Here is a 15,625-nt window from a genome sequence, read left to right on the forward strand (position 1 = left end):
TTTTCCTGCAGATTTGGAAATGAGGTGTTGAGAGGAATTCTCTCACCTGCCGTTAAAGTGCGATCCCTTTTGTCTCACCCTTCTGACCTGTCCTTTTCACATTTTGTGCGTCTCTCAATGGTTTCTCACCCTTTTTCATAACTACAAACAATCTCAGGCTTTGTGCCCTTCATCCCCATGTAGTCCCCTTGTCCCAAACAGCCCTTTCTAAATTCCTTCAAGTTATTTCATTGAGTATATACACCATAACTGGCCTGCTCCTTTTATTCATCTAGCAAGCTTCCAGGTCACATCTCTGATTCATCTTTTTTTTTCTCCTTGGCTTCCTACCTTGCACAAATATCATTCTCTCCTTCAAGTGGCTTATCCCAAACTCTGCCCAGTCCATGCCAGTTCTCCCATTGATAAAGAAATTTTATCTAGTTGATTAGATAAAACCCAAAGTCCTTGCTTAGATAGTCCTTCCATCGACTTGCAACCTAAGTCCCAGCTTCACTTTGAAAACTTGCGTGCATCTTCTATGCTGAAAGCTCAAAAATACAAAGTTTGTGGTCAGGTTTAATCATTATAATAAAGAGTACATGGAGGAACATACTGAACACTGCATATTTATTGATCTCGTTGTATTAATGATGCTCATCCTAAAAAGAATTTATAAATGTGCTAAACTTTTAGCATTCCAAACAGACTCAGCAGATTAGCTAGTTAGGTTCAATAGTCAATATTATTTGAGTCCAGATGTTCAGCCGTGTAATACTTAAAATAAAACATCTCAAAAATGTTTTTAATGTTAAGTTTAACAGAATTTCCAGTCCAACATACAAGTTTACAAGAAATTAATGTATCATGGACAGGTAAGTAGGTTTTATGTGTAGGTTTATTTATTTATTTATTTATTTATTTATTTGGAATATCCTGTGCTTCTGAATCTTTTCAGGTATTTGTGTCAGTCCTGAAGCCTGAATTTTACTGATATTTACTCTTGGTGTTTTCTATAAAAGCAAACCTCATGGCATGAAAATTGCTAGAAGATAGTAGGAAAGCAGGATTTTTTTGTGCTTAACTTCTGCTCATACTTTTGGTGCCCACATCTGCATGATCCTAATTCAGATTATACAGCCAAGTAATCATTTATTATTCCACTACTTCTGCTTTGGACTTTTTTGGTGTTTTTTTTGTTTTGGTTTGTTTTGGTTTTGGGTTTGTTTTGTTTTCGTTTTTTTTAATGAGCACCTTCAGCCATTGATGGGCGTATTTTTGCATAAAATCTTGACTCATCTGTCTCGTGTATCTAGTTCTAGTTGGCAAGATCCCTTGGCTTTTTTTGAGCTTCTAAGTACCTTTGCAAATCTGTCTGTCAGACCTCAACCATGTAACATATATAGCATGAAAACACTATTTTTAGTGCATCAGCTCTCACTGAAATTAATCACAGGCATAAATGCACTGGCTGGAAAAGAATGGATTGTCAAATTGCAATAAATAAACTTTAGAAGTGAATTTAATTATGGTGTTGCTCACCATCGTTGGAGGGAATCAAAATGCTGGTAAGTTGGTTCAACTGAGGCAGAGTTTTGACTCGTTAACTTCTTCCAGAAAGCACTTGTTTTTCTCCTTGGATTATTCCATTTACACAGAGCTACATATCTGAACATGGAACAACTGGTGATACAGTACACTGACAACAGAAGGCTTCCCCAGAGAGGGGAGTGAACTCATTAATCTTCCAGTTATGGTCAGTGTTACAAGGTGAAGGACCTTTCAAGAACCTTCCTTCTCTTTGTTTCTCTCTGGCCCCTTATCTCTAGGTCACAAATATCAAGCAACAACTCCCTTTCCAGAGCCATGATATACAACATTTCTTATTATGTTTAATGAGTACGGGAAATATGATTTATAGCTCCATATATCAACAAATAATATTTATTCACACTATTCCAAATAGCAGTCTCCTGTTAACATATTGATTGACTTTTTAAAACCCAGAACTTTAGTAAATTAAGAATTAGACATCTCAGTAAACTGTATTTCTTAAAAGTTATCAAGTATTATATTCTGTTCTTATGATCTGAATAAAAAGTTATCTTTCAGTCTAAAGGAAAAAAAAAAGATTTTTTCCTCAGCATTTTGTGTCACCTGTCCTTATGATTTTCAATTAAAAAATAACAGTATTCATGTAATTTCTTATAGCGAAACAGATGTGACAAATTAACAAAATCTATGTAACATTAGATAAATAAGATGTAAAAATAAATTGAAAAGTTTTGATATTTAAAATATTGCAGAGTCAATTTCCAAGTTTGAAACTGTTTTGCCCAACTTGATAGAAACAGGATTTCTTGTTTTGTAAATAAAATAAATTTTGGAATATAAAACCCCAGGAACTGGAAAACTTGTGTTACAAATTGATATTTTGTTCATTTTCATAGGAAAGGTTTCCAATATTTATGCACATATAAGAGAAAGAGAAATTATGTCTGGCACTTGAAAATACTTCCATGCTTTGTCCACCCAGACCAAGAAACAAGAACTGCTTTTGACCGAATAGCAAAGCTTCACATTGACTTCAGTGCTTTGGATTTTATCACTTATACATAGAATAACTTTGTGCATGAATATTGGATAGAATTTTCTTTCCAGTCTCCAGAGATCATAAATGAAACCTTTAGTAAGAGCCAGAGGCTGTGATGGTGAGATAAGGCTGAGGAACCTGGCCTTCACGGGCTTATAGCACTTTAGAGCCACCACTGGCTCTTGGCTTCTGCAGGAGGTGTAGATGGCACACTGGGCTTGTTGTCCACCTGTATTTGTACACAGAAATAAATCTGTTCTCAAAGGAACACTCCTACAGTTTCTGAGGTGTAGAAAAGTCTGAGTGTTTGAAAAGAAAAGTGAGCATTTGTGACGTGGGAAGTTCTTCCTTCATCAGAATAAAAATAGTTCAAGTTTTGTCAAAATTCCTCTTGAATATTTGGAAATGGGTCCAAAATTTGTGGGGTTTAGAAATTATTAAATGCACTAAGAAACAGATTGAGTTCTGCCGCTAGACTTCTGGAAATCAAACCTGCACCCTTTGGAATAACAAGGGAAATTGCAAGCTCTCAAGAAGTTAATCAGTACTGAACATAAATGAGGTATTTCTGTGCAGTGCTTTTTTCATGCTCTGAGCTGTTTAAATGTAAGCTGCCTTCAGTGTCTGCATGGGAGCTATGCAAACGCCATGAAAAACAGGATATATTTAGTTCAAGCACTACTTGAGCAAATGCTTTCATGTGAGAAATGCCTTAAATTTGGACATAGGGAATTACACAGCTGTAACTACAGTCAAAATTATATTTATTTGTTTGTTTCTTTATAGTTTCCCCAGCCTTTTTAAGATTTCTGCAGTTGTCATTTAGTTACAAGAAGGGAAGATATGCACTACCTCCACAGTAATACTGAACCATTACACATGGCTCTTTCCTTTAGAAGACCTGTGGAATATTTTATGCAACTGTAAACTCCTACTTCATATTTAGAAAAACAAATGTGTCTTTTTTTCCCTAGTGTGAATTTTATGAGTACTTGTCTATCATGCAAGCGTTGTAGCTGTTGTCAGTCTTTAGTTCATCAATACACAGCCATGTCTTCTGCAACAGTATTAACAACTTTTCTTCTCTCTTGCTGCTTGGAAAATAGATCCTTCTCAGAGCACAGCATGTCACACAAAATCATAACAGTAATAGAATATATGCAAAATAAGAGCAAGGATCTTCATGGTAATCATTGTTATAAACACTTTATGTGAGCATTATTTAATTTTTTATCAAATATCTGTTGTTTTATGCTGCTTGTATATAGATGTTTGAGTTAATTTTACAATATTACTAAAACTAGAAATAATCTTGACAATGCAATTCCCAGGTTATATACACCATAGAATACATTCCATGTATGTGGAATTGTTTCTTCACCAGAGTGCCATAAGTGTGAAAATTCCTTTACAAAATTCACCTAGATGTTTGGGGTGTTTTTGTGAATTAGTTATAACACCAATATTTTAGACTGAGAATAAAGAAAGACATTATTGAGAAGAGGCAAGGGGAATGATTTTTTTTTCTTCTGAAAATTCTATCCAACAGTACATTTTGTATGAGGCAATTTTTATGTCAAAATTATTCTCAAAAATGTATGTATGTAAAACTGGGACTCTTTTTTTCTTGATTCAACTATCCACATGAGAGTTTCCAACATCGCATATTTGTGGGAATACTCCAGGCAGAAGATTAGGCTAAATAGAGCTTACAAACCCTTCCTCAAGAGTTATAAAACTTTTAACACCATAAACCATTATGTGGGAGTGAGGACTCTGGCGATGAACCCCAATGAATCAGGGATGAACATGGACCATTGAATTTGTTTACACAGAAGGAAGGAGACTGAAAAAGAGAAAGGAGAAGAGAGTTAGTTCTTGTTTCCATTTGTCAGTCCTGAAACACAGGATCTGTTTTCTCATGTGCTGGCCACACACGAAAGGCTAAAAATAACAGTGTACTGCACTAGTATATCCAGGTATCATTTAATCTCTTGTCTCTGGCATAATACAGTAAAAACCACAGGATATGAAAAAACAAAACAAAGAGTGCAAATAGCACCATTAGGTGAAACGCGTTACACGAGCAGAACTCTGAAATACTCTGATTTTGTGCCATAAAAACTGTTTACAGACTTGAAGCAGTGCTTTTGCCACTTATTTCAGTTGGGTGGGTGTTGTCTTGAGTTTCAGCTTCCTATGGAAGCTAGACTTCAGTCAGGCTCCACATGTCATGCATTTGCCCCTTCCCAATGTCCCGCAGGATGATCTCTCCTCCAGCTTCTGACCCACACCCATCTCTCAGTCAGGAGAACCTCAGGGTCCTTATTTTACCTGAAACCACACCTAAAGCAGAGTGTTTCCTCAAAAGCAAAGCCCGCCTCCTGAGCAGCTAGTGCAGAAGCAGAAGAAAGTAATTTGTTGTCTGTCGATTTGTGTGGGTCTGTCGGTCCCAATTAGTAATGTGTAGTGCATCTATGTTAAACTGGTAAACGTGTTTCCAGAGGCAAGAGGGTCTCCTGGATGATGCGTTTCTTTCCCTGCATTTTTGCTGCCTCCTTATGTGATTATAGCCATCCAACTGTTTAACTTCCAGCTGTGTATCAGTTTGTACATATTCGATATTAAAAAAAACCCCTGAAATCCACAACATCTGCTTCAGAGAAACTTGAAACTGAAACGCCTTAACTGTGTGTTAATTTGGGAGAGAAGAGAAAGTTACAATATAGCTGGGACATTTGATGAAAACGTTGAGCTCTGTGGTGGTTGCCTTAGATTTAGGCTAAAGACTAAGACCCATGAGTCCTCAAGGAGCATACTACCCAAAGAACTTTTGGATTGTTCTTTCTTCTAGCCCACAAAAGGTTAATTACTGACACGAACTGTTCCTAGCAGAAGACACTGAGTAGAACAGGCTCATTGCATGTAATTTCTGGTGCGTGCTTTCAGCCACTAACACCATCCTTTCCACCACAGACAGACCTTTTTTACACTGGAGTTTTCATTGAAACTGGTAAATTCTCACAAAATGTATCAAACTAATGATAATTTTTCAACAGATTTTACTTTATGCAAAGTAGTTTAATCTACCTAAAAAAAGAAAATTACAAAATGGCTTTGAAAACTGCAGAATTTGATCCCATGGGTGCCATCCAGGAGTCAAAATTTACTATATATTCAACGTGTAATCTTGAGTTACAGGAAAAAAACATTTTTCTTTCTCTTCGGTGCTTCTGTGATGCCATGACCTACTGCATAAATATGGGGGAAAAATGGAAAATAGAAATATGTTTTGTGTGAATATTTTGCATAAAATACACAACAAAACACTTAGTGGAAAGCTTATACTTACATTATTAGTTTTGTGCTGCAGTTCTTCAAAGTGCTTTTTGTAATCAATATTTGAAAATAAAATTATTTTATTTTAAAATATCTACTGTTAGGCTGTTAATATATCCTTACACACCATGGTCATATTTACTGCCTCCTGCCCATAGCATATTTTTTATTTACACTGTACTGAATGTACCTCAGTCTGTGAAGACATCATGTCAATTTTCAAAGCCTTTGTTCTGGAAATATGAGTCACATCTGCTACTGCAATATAGTGATTTAAGTCTATTTATGTTCTTTAGCTGAGTAGTACAAATAAAACCCTGTTTCTTATTTACAAAACAAAGCATCCATATTGGCAGATTTCAAAATTCATCTTCCCCTACATTTCTTTAGCATTCCCTAGTCTTTTGTCAAACCATCTTCTTCCTCTAGAAGGTTTATTTGCCATTATTCAGAAGTAAATAACTTGCTCCTTTTATTTAATAATTATACCTAGGAATAGTTTTCATATAGTAACTAAATAATGTATTTTACATTGTTATTCTTGAGTAGTGAATATGTTTAGTTTTGAACAGAAAAAAAAAATTAACTGTATCAGGTTTTTTCAAAAAGTCCAGAAAGCGAGATGAGAATACAAGGCTCTTTCTCACAAATTCAGAGATTTTGAAAATCTTAGCTGTCTAATTAGATGACATATGTGATAGTGATCCTGTAATAATAACTTATTAATTCACCTTTCATGTCACATTGCATCACTGAAAGTTGTTCTGAGATTTCTGCCAGCATGTTGGATGGATTCTTATGTTTTACCTGATGTCTGTTACTGCCGCTTTTAAAATCAGTGTACAGCACAACCCTTTCTCAAAATGGAACTGGTCATAGTATTACTGACATGACAAAAAATATGCTAGTGCCATTTAAATTTTTTGTAGGGTTTTTTTTGTTTGTTTTTTATATTATTTTTGAAATTTTTAGTATACAGGTAGGGATTATCAATGAACTAACAAACACCTACCTCCAAAATTATATGCATGGTCAGGTTTCACTGAAAGCAAAATGACAAAATGAGCTCAAAAGCTTGCAGCAGCTATTCCATAACTTTATAACAATAAGAATTCATAAGCTGATCCAAATTAAGTTTAAAAAAAAAATCTGTCATAGAAGCAAGAACCAGCATTTTTCCTCAAGAGAAAAAAATGTTCAAAGATATTAATTTCTTACTCTCAAAATCATTTTACAAAAAAAAAAAAAAACACACACAACAATGCCTTTGATATCTCTTAGAAGAATACTTTTTAATCTCTGAAAAATTATTTTCATCTCCATGAAAACAGGAAAAGAAAAAAATCACGAAAAGAACCTACCTCCGTGTGAGTCACAAAATATTTTTTTTCTTTTGGGGAGAGAGTAATTTGGGAGTAATGCCATCCTTACTGCTTTCCCCAGAATTGCTATTATATTTATTTATTTATTGTGCAGCTAAGAAAACTCGCTGTGGGTATGTTGGATCACCCTCTGTGATGTGGCAGTAGGCATAAAATCAGTGGCTTTCTGTAACTCCCCTGCTTAACATTCAGCAGAGAGGGAGAGGATCTAAATGTAAAACCTGGCTCCGAAACACCACTGTCAACTTCCTGCCCTCCGACAAATGATCCAGAGCTACTCCACATCAGGATGGAAATGTGTTAGGCACTAAAAACCACTGCTTGCATGACATCATTCCATAACAGATTACACTGTAATGTTAGGAATGTAATCATTAGCATTTAAACATGCATAAAATTTAATTAACCTACTTACCAGTTTGCTTAGAACTTTTGAAGGGCTACCTAGAGTCCTCTCTAAGCACTTTATTGCGGAGTTTTGGAAAGCTCACAAAAGAGAGAAGTTCACTGGGATTTTTCTCCCTAAAGCTGATGAGCCATGACAGATGAGCAGATGACCCGAGTTAATTATTATTGAATTCGTTATTACTGCTTTGTTGTCACCCAGCTCAGCCAGGGTAAAATGATGACAGTAGGTATCTCATTAAAACAGCTGTTTCAATTATGTAGCGGCAAATATTTAAAAAGCGGGCCTTCCAAGTTTAAAGCTGTTAGCAAAGTTTGTTTGTGCTGGTTGTGCCAAGATTCTTTGACCGAAAAAGGAGGGGAGAAATATAGTGTTCGTCTTAATTGGTTGGGGTAGGAGAGGGATGCTAAGCAGCAGAACATAAAAGGTTGAATATGAGCTACAAACAAACTTCCCGAGTTTGTGGGTGAATTTGTTTTTTCTCATCTTTGGTTAAATTCAGTTTTGTTTACTGTACATCAATTACATTTAGACAGTATGACAAAAGAGGAGTGTTTGTATTGATTTCTTTCCAACTGGAGGAAGTGATATGACTGTAAGGTTTGTTTTGGGTATTTTTTTGTTGTTTTGGTTTTAACTGCTTCTTGTTTACTAGTTGACATTCATATTTATTCATTTTAAGCAGTAGGAGGTTATTCCCTCCTTCATAGACAAAAACAAGTCCTGTGTCAGGTGCTGTTTCATAGCCTCTCAATAGATACTTTGGTCTCAAATAGGAAATAAAATTTGATTTGATTGCACTCTTTCCCTAATATGCTTTGCATCGTCATGTTCAGCCCCTTAGAATCCATGCATTTCTCTGCAATGAGTGCATTGATGCTTCTGTGTACTGAGGTTTTACACCCTTCTGCTTTCACTTTAGTTATATTTCCACAGGACAAGTATAAAACCACAAAATTCTTGACAATGACTTGACTTGAACGTGTCTCAGAAGAACATCCTACAGTTATCAGATAATTTCTGGTTAAGATGTGTAATTTCTGGCTAAGAGGTGTTCTGTAATAGTATAATTCCTCTGACAATTATATTGCCAACAAAAACCTCAACGTCATCATTATGGAGATAAATGGCACAGTGTCCACTGTGCTTGGGATCTCTCCAAGGTGGTGGGTATCTACTTAAACAATTTCTGTAGCCACAGCAATCAGTAGCATGCCCTCAGTGGCCTGTTCAACCCAAAATCACCTCATTAGAGAGGGCTGAGTGCTACAACCATGTGGATTTGAGAAAGGAAAACACTTCTGCATCATTATACTTCCTACTGACTACAGCTACCAAAGTCAGGATTTCCTCAACCTGCTTTATTTCCAAATATGAATTCTATCAGGGTAGAAAAATAGAATTTTTGGCTATTTTATTGATTTATGGACATTCAACACACTAGTTTTAGCAGTTGTTGAGTCGCTGGCAGCAAGTTCTAGAGCAGTGGTCACTGCATGTTATGTCCAACATGTCCAGAAGTCATGCCTAGGGTCAGGAGATCCATTCATGGTAAATTCTGTGTATCCAGACAGTGTCCGACTTTCAAAAAAATGGGCCACATGTAATTAGTCCATTTAAAACATTGCATGTAGAAATCTGAGAGCCCAGTGACAGTCTCTCTGATGTTAGATCAGAAGGAGGTTTATGAATTTTCCGACTCATAGAAACACATAAGGAACATCTTTTAAGCTTATGTGTGGATTTTACTGTCAGCCCAAATGAATTGAGAGAATGGTGTCTCCTGTTAAAAGGGAAGTTATGTACTTCATCAGAAGCTATAAAGGGCTGTATATAATAATCCTGAAAGAATAACAGTCACTGCTGTTTCTCTCAAAAATGGGATTATTAAAAATGAGTATTTTTCAGAGACAACACAAAAGCATATTTATCATTACCACTAGTTTTCTTTATTTTTAGAGTAAAAAATGCCTGTATAACTCCATTTTGGCATGTGCTTAATTGTTAATTGTTTCCATTTCAGAGAATCTAATGTAATTGCTGCTGAGTGGCTCTTCTTTCCCACTAGTCCTGTTTTGTTTTATAAGGAAAAAAGCATTCTCAACCAGGATTTTTTTTTTAAACCATATATAAATTTTGTCACTGCAGTGAAGAGCTCTTACCAGGTGTCCAAGCATCTAAGTTAATTATAGCTAGAGGATAAAGAGGATAAAGCTCTGTGTTCATAAAAGTTATAGATGAAACTTGGGAGTGAAGGGGAAGGGTTGTCTTACAGGTATCATTATGCTGAAGCAGCTTTTAAGATAAAAAAGAACATCTGAAGTCTTCATTAGGAATTATAAATTTCCAAGTCTCATCGTTCCAATTGCAGCTTTTGGGCACAAGTAAATATTCCAAAATGAAGCTCAGCCACTTTCCTCTGTTTTCTACATAGACTTCCCTATGGTTTAATATGGTTTTCAGCAGTAATCAGAATTATTCATCTCTCATATGGTAAAAAATATGCTGTGCATTTGTACTAAATTCAGGGATGTGGGACAGCCTTTACTATATTATAGGAAATAATCTGGCGCTATCTAATACAAATTTTTGTCTTTGGAATCCGTCCCAGCTGAATAGTACATGCAAGGTTTTCCTTCAAGGCAGAAAAATTGCTCCACTGCAGAGAAGCCCTACAAATGAAGTCAGACCATCAGGGAGAGTCACGCTCCTGATGACTGATAGTAATGTACCTGCCTTTCTGCTGATTATGTACTAAGCAGAAAGAGAGCAATCCCAGGGAGGAGCCTCAAGGCAGAACCATGCTGAAGAGAAAAGGGCTGCATGGTGGGAGGAGTGACACCTGGTGCCCTTTCCTGAAGTGTTGGATGGACAGACTGCTACCACTTCCACTCCGGTGAAACAACCCTTTGTGAGAAAAGGGGGTCAAAGCCCCAGAGCAGTCTAGGGAATTTGTAGCACTGATTGAAAATGACAGCTTGGACTGCTTCTTGGTAGGAGATGCAACCACCTTTCCAGTTCTTTTGGTTTGTTGGTTTGGGGTGTTGTTGTCCTCCTTGGCCAGTTCTCAAGAGATACAGATATGAGAAGCTCTGTAGAAGAATGGCAAAACACAAAAGGGAGACAAGAGTCTTAGAAAGAAGTCTCATCTCTTAATTACATTTTGAAACCTGTGATTTTGTGTGATTTGTCCCAGAAATCAACTCAATAGTTTTGTCCGATCTGAATTTTGAGTTCATTTGCTCCTACAATTAAAAAATGAGTAGAATCTCAGGGAATAGTACAGTGAGATGCAATGACATGAGATTTGAAAACATTCATGAAGAGATTTGGACATAATCTGATTAATTTTTGCTTGTTTGAGTTATGGGAGCTTTTTGTTTCTCTTTTAGTTTTTTACTTTCATCTTTGTTCTCTCCAGTTGCCCAGCTGTGAATTTAGGGCTGTTATGGTCATATAGGCATTATTATTTATTAATTAGGGGATTAATATTTATCTAAAATAGATATAAAGCTTAAATCAATAGTCATTTTCAAGTTAAGAGTTATTTTGGATACTGTCATTCAGCCATATATATACATTGATCTATAGCTACCCTTGTGTTTTACTTGTTACCATGTTTTGGCGCCTTTCTCCAGTAAAACTTTCCATAATATTTTGGGTTGGGTTTTTAAATTATTATTTAGAAAATAGTAAAGTACATAAGAGTGATAATATGCTATATTATCCAATGTATCTGCCTCCTTTTTTTTGCAATGGCTGGCTTCTGTTGAAACATAAATAGGTAAATATTCAAGATTTTGAAGAATAAGCTCTTCACATTATGACAGGTTTAATTCCCAGTCAACTTCACTGATGAGTATATGGCTATTGTTTTCCAGTCATTTTGTTTTGAAAGAATAGTGACCAGCAAGAGAAATTTTCAAAAATGCCTATGGTATTGAGAATTGTAAACCCTACTTTTCCAAAGCAATTTAGGAAGCACTCAGGCTGTCAGAAGTGTTGTCTTTAGGAGGCATTTTTTTGTTTAGCTTGAGTAAAATTCCAAAGGATTCATCCTCATAAGTGACTTTGGTTTTAAAATCATGTTAGATATTATTTTTGAGATAGTTACAATTTTATGAATATAGTTTGAGTGACCTTTGTCTGAGTTTAATTGTCTTATGTGCAAAAAAAGAAAGGATGAAAAAAACTTCACCTGAACTTACATTTTCTTCTTTGATCACTGCACATTTGTTTAATGCTATTTTGTCAGAGGTTTCAGTGGCAAATAAGTAATAGTGTGGAATGGCTAAACTGTTTGGTGGGATGAAATATTTAAAAATCAAACTGTTGTTGGTAGCATTCTATTTCTGCCTCTCTTCAGGAATGGGTTTTACACATTAGCAATAGTTTCAATCACTTTAGTAAAATATATAAAAGTTTGTCAATGTTTTACCAGTTAAAGCATTCTGTCTGCTGAGTAGGTTTTTATACCATATTTCCCTTCTATATCATATTTGTTTTTATACCATATTTACCTAAAGACAGCCCACTTAGCTATGGTCTAATCTGGGTCATGTTGATAAATTTCCACCAAGAAACTTTCATCTTTTACTCCCCAGCTGCAGGCCTTCATCTTTGCAGCCTATTAAACCTACACCTAAAATCTCAGATCAGTTAAATGATGCCTACCATTGTAAGGCCTTTCATTTGTTTAATTTCCAAACCTGTTTAGAATTACTTCAATATTTGTTTAAATTCACAGCTTTTACCGACCTGTCTGAAGTTGGAAAGGTAGTCCCTGTGTAACCATGTTCCTTCTTTTGGAAGCTTTGGGAAGCATTGATCAATTTAGGGTCTGGAATAAGTCTCTGTTCCAATGTCCAAGGACATAATCCAGGTTTAGGCCCATATTTAAACTTAAGCTACATAGTGAGCAGCTCTGCAGCTTTCCAATATTAGCAGCATATTATACACTAGAAGCCGAATCTGTGCACATGCATTCCCCCTCCCAATTTGTGTTGATACACATCTTTCACATAAATATGAAATATTTTGAGTGCCAGGAAGTTATGAAGGGAAGACATTCAAAATCTTAGAAAGTGTAACCCATGACCACAGTAAAAAACCTCTCTAGGAGTTTACTACATGCCAAGCATGGAGAAATTGTCAATTATTTCAGTAGTTTGTACCTCAGACTTTTTTCCCCTGATATTTCCTCAATCCTGTTCTCTTGTTCATATTTTGATCACATTACTAATTATTCCCTGTGACAGCAGCCAGATCCCATGGAGCCACACTCCTTTATGGGGGCTGAGTGCACCCACCTTTGTCTCAGTATAATGTACTGCAGCACCAGTATTCAGCATCCCAACCCCCTCCTTCCTTTTCTTTCTCTGCTCTCCTCCTCCCCTTGCTCCCCAGATAGTCCATTCTCCCAAGGAAGCAACCATAGCAGAAGTCTCTCCTGATTCATTACCATTTCATAGTAAGAACGGTACTTTGTAAAACCATAGGCAAGCACAAATGTTGAGGAAAGGACATAATACATGCAGATTTGTCATGAGTTTTGTAATTACCTTTGCATTCTTCAAGGAATCCCAGAAGCATAAGGAAGGAAGGAAGTAGTGTTGTTTTGGTCCCAGATGACTTTAAAACTATGGTGCATTGCATTGCGGGATCCTATTAATAATTAAACTATCTGTCACTTACCAACAACATACATTCCAAATTAAATTTAAGCAAAAAGAAAAAAAAAGATCATTTGGGACTGAATTAGCAGGCTTCAGAGAGAAATAAATAATAATCAAACATCTGTGTTCTAAATAGTACGTGCTTTATCAGACAAACAACTGTTACCATCTCATTGTATAAAATGGCTTGGGGAAAACACCGTAGCTCAAAAGCAAAGTCTCAGTTAGAAAAGAGAAAAAAAAGTTCATTAACAAGTCAGGGAGTGATTGAAAGTTGCCATGTTGCTGTATTGCCTTTTTCCTCCGTTGTCTCTGCTGGCAGTAAAACTGTATTTATTTTAGTACTCGATTCAGTGGACAAATGGCAACTCCAAAGCTAACGAAAAAAATGCTAATGGCATACATTCACAAAGTACAGCAGCTGAAACTTCCAAATATTCTGAGCATCAGAATATGATCCTATCTTCCTTATTTGCCAAGTTTTCAAGCACCTCGTCTCCAGTGAAGGTTATAGGGTTTATTTTAGCCAGGGACAAGATAAAGGATACCAAATTAACCAGTAGGAAAGAGGGAGAACTTACTATTACCTCCATGCTGCCAGGACATGCTGCTAAGGCATGCTGCTGACCAGACATTAACACATTGCTAATATGCACAAGGGGGAAAAATGACCCAAATAAAACAGTAATGAATAACAATGCAGTACACTAATTAGCCTAGTGCAATATTTCATAATACACAGGCTATTTTTGGCCTTCCTCTTCTCCTTACATCCATCTTTCAGCCTCTTTGAAGCCATTGGGATAGCATGAGTTTGCAGGATAATAAACCAAATAAGCTCATCATTCAGACTACAACAGGATGACTTTCTCTGTGTCTCCTAACATCACATTCCCTTTTTCCACAACAGATCATGCTCTCTACTGTATCACTATGACTGAGGAACAGTGGTGGATAGCTACAAATGATCCATTACAAGATCACAGACAAAAATCTAATGATTATACAGAGAAAGCCTTGAATATTTCATACTATTGTTAGGAGGTTTTTTTCCTCTTTTCCTGAACTCCAGAACTTGATAGCTGCTGTGCCTGCATGTCTGCAGGTTAGGATTCTGCTACCTTTTAAGCAGGCGGCTGTCTGTTTGTCTACTCCTTAGGTAACTGTGTTAAAATATCCTATTCCAGCTGTAACACTTGTTTTACAAGAGCCCTGGTTTTGTCTGACACAATATGGAACAACATTTGTCATTCGTTATCAGGGGTGATATATTTGTTAGCCTGCAGAGAAACATCTGCTGTGCTTTAATCTCTAGTGTGCAGGCCAATATTCATAGGATACAGCTGCATAAAATCACAGTATTAGATGGGGCTGTCCAGTCTGACATGAAGGCTAGCTGGCAGGCAGACAGAAACAGATTTTATTATCTGCCTTTTACATATTTATTTATGTCAAATATTTCTGAGAATCCATACATTAAAGCCCTTTTTATGCATTGTTGTTTTGTGGTGACAAGTCATCGACAGCCAAATGAGAAATTTATGTTACATATTTAATATGGACATCTGAATGATTATCAAATCTATAGAAGCCAAGCCTGCCCAATCACCCCTAAATAATGGATGAGAAGTGGATGTGACTCAATTTGTTCAGTATAAAACCTAGACGACCTCTGTCTCTCATTTCATCACTGCAGCACTGTCATTATTTGCTTCTATTCATCTCACTTGGCATCACTCAATAAAATCTGCACATGATAAAGAGAATAACCTTGGTCAATAGTAAGAATGCACGAGGAGGAAAAATTATCATTTCCTCTCCTCCACGATGGTGCCACAATGTACACCACCATGGCTATATGAACTCCACATGGATGCTGCTTTGTAGTCATAAGAAAGAGGAGACAAAAACTTTAATGAGATGGTTGGAAGTAGGGAGGAGTAGGGATGGGCTGGATTAATGTGCTTTCATTAGTTTGTGAATTTATGCTGAGGAAATATTTAAGAGGGATTTAAAACAAGAAAAAAAGCCACTGGAAATATGGCTTTATTTAAAATAATTGCAGAAACATTCTTACAGGGGAAAGATGGTGTAAGTATTTTATAGAAGTTGCAACAAACTCTTCTGCTGCCATCTAGCAAGGGCTTGATGGTCGCAGAAAACATGTTTTCCATTGAGACTACCAAAGATGTACTTGTAAGAACAGACCATGTTAAAATAACTGGTCATTGTAAAAATCTGACAGAGAGGA

This window comes from Corvus hawaiiensis, chromosome 1 (assembly GCF_020740725.1).
Source record: "Corvus hawaiiensis isolate bCorHaw1 chromosome 1, bCorHaw1.pri.cur, whole genome shotgun sequence".
NCBI classification, from domain to species: Eukaryota; Metazoa; Chordata; class Aves; order Passeriformes; family Corvidae; genus Corvus; species Corvus hawaiiensis.